Source organism: Myotis davidii, unplaced genomic scaffold (genome assembly GCF_000327345.1).
Source record: "Myotis davidii unplaced genomic scaffold, ASM32734v1 scaffold281, whole genome shotgun sequence".
NCBI lineage: Eukaryota > Metazoa > Chordata > Mammalia > Chiroptera > Vespertilionidae > Myotis > Myotis davidii.
In genome coordinates, this window is record NW_006293784.1 from 447,443 (window position 1) to 449,857 (window position 2,415).

The window sequence follows — 2,415 nt, forward strand, 5'->3', positions numbered from 1 at the left end:
CCCCCTGGGACAGGGGGCTATGTGAACATAAGTGGACACGCCCTTCAATAAGGCCATACAAGGGATGCACAGGTGAGGGGCGCGGGCGTCACGGGAAGCTGGATGGTGGCGGTCCTTTGTAGACTGGGGGTGATGGCAGGAGAAACTGCCCTGAAACCGAGCTTCCCGGTGTCAGGGGAAGGGAACGGGGTTCTGGAATAACAGACCATTCATGACACGTGGCCATAAGCGGCGTAATTGCTGTACCGGCAGCAGAGCGCCTGGCAGCCAGGGGACTCTGATCTGCAGGGTCTCTGGGGCTGTTCCTACTCCGTGGTGTTCAAACACTTCCACAGTAAACAACATTGTAATCAGAAAAGTTATTAATAAGAGGAGGAGACTATGTCTGTCAGTGCTCAACTCAAATCCTTTCAAATGTCTCTCTTCACCTTTCCTTTCTCCTTCTCTCTTCCACTCCCCTCACTGCCACAAATATTTATGAACTCTAATTTTGTGCAAGGCACCGTGTTTGGGAAATAAAGCTATAAATATTGCTGCATTGTATAGCTTTCTGGCCGTAAGCAGGACCCTTTTTATTTATTTTTTGTAATTCTTGTGTCAACCACACCCAGAGGCATTGCTGTTACCCTTCTTTGGGCGATGACACCAAAGCTCAGAAAGGTCAGCACCTTGCCCCAGAGAGACAGCGGATAGACAGCGTGCGCCAGGCTCCTCTGACCCAGAGCCAAACTCTCCCTATGGAGCGTGGAGCCTTCCTTCTCGGAGAGCTCCTTCCGAGTCATTCCTGCCCCAGAAGCCTTAACATTATTGCTGTCAGCCTCTCTCCCCACCGATGAGCAAGTTTGCAGTTTCTTCTGGAGGCGCCTCATGCAGACGGGGGCTGTTTTAAGGAGGTTGCAAATTTTCTCTAGTTTCCTGTATAACCTCTAGGAAGACAATGCTTTACTGTTGCTCAAATCACAGCTGATACCAGGAGAGACTGAAAGGGGTCGGGGGAAGGAGCAGGGCCTCAGAGGGGAATTCGGAGACACTGCTGCTGAGAGGAAGGTTGTATGCTTGCAACTCGCTGCCCAGGTAATGTGAGCGCTGGGTGTAAGGGAATGATGGTGCTTGTAGGGGAGCGCTGGATAAAACCAACTCTCAGCAGCTCCCTACTCTTGGAAATACAAGAGTTATTTTGCAATTAACAAAAGGTAAGGGGAAAGTCCCGGATTCCCCCTCGCAAGAGCATGTTGGAATGGAGAGTATGGATTCTCACAGCTCATTCCGCTTCTGGGTTTATTAGCTCCATGGATGGAGATGAATGTGATTGTTTGAAGGTCGAGGCTGCATGGCTGGTTGTAGCGCTTCTGGAGTGAAGGGGCTGCTAAAGGCCTCCGAGGAGATGGTTTCTATGAAAGGAACAAGAACTAGGGAAAGGATGAGAACAAGAGGAGCAGGTGCAAAGCCCTGTGACTGGGAGGGTGAGGCAGAGACTTGTCTCCAATGGAGAAGAATGTGAGGGGTTATTCTATTCTCTGTCCCAGGTCCTCATTACGAGGAGTAAAAGCAAACAGTTCCTAAGGTTTTGGCTTTGTATTTGCCTCTAAGTTCTTCCGGCTGTGCCATTTCTTTAGCATACGGGGTAACTGAGTTAACAAAAAAGACTTCCTGACACACAGAATCAAGTACATGCTTTGACCTTGATTGCTAAAAAACTGGGGCTTCTGGGCCAGCTGGTGTGGCTCAGTGCTTGAGCGTTGACCTATGAACCAGGAGGTCATAGTTTGATTCCCACTCGGGGCACATGCCCAGGTTATGGGCTTGATCCCCAGTAGGGGACGTGCAAGAGGCAGCCGATTATTGTTTCTCTCATCATTGATGTTTCTATCTCTCTCCCCCTCTCCCTTCCTCTCTGAAGTCAACAAAAATATATTTAAAAAAAATTGGGGCTTCTGGAAAATCATTCAAACCCGCAGTACAACCACTTCCCAAAAGCCAACCAACCAACCAGACAACATTCCCCCAAAGAGAAAAAAAACATTTTATTTTAACAAAGAATATCAATATTACCAAAATGAGAATGGTATCTTTTTGGGGGGTGATGTTGAAGATAGGATTTTCAGCAAGGAACAGATGAAAATGTCCCCAAGTTGCAAATACTCTATACAACTTAAAATCATTTGCAGGAGTGTCTGTTCACCTAAAATATACTATACACACAATAAAGGATACAGGTGCATCATAAACAGCCCTTATCTTGAGAAAGTGTACATGCAGGATTATGTACAGAATAAATAGAAATTTAACCCTGTTTGTTTGCATGTTCTTTGTACAGGAAACGCATGAACAGATCATGCCTCACTGTGTTGGTCACGCCGATGCCTGAGGTGTCTCCAACATGGTGAGGTGCAGCTTCAGAGGAAGGTGAGCTAA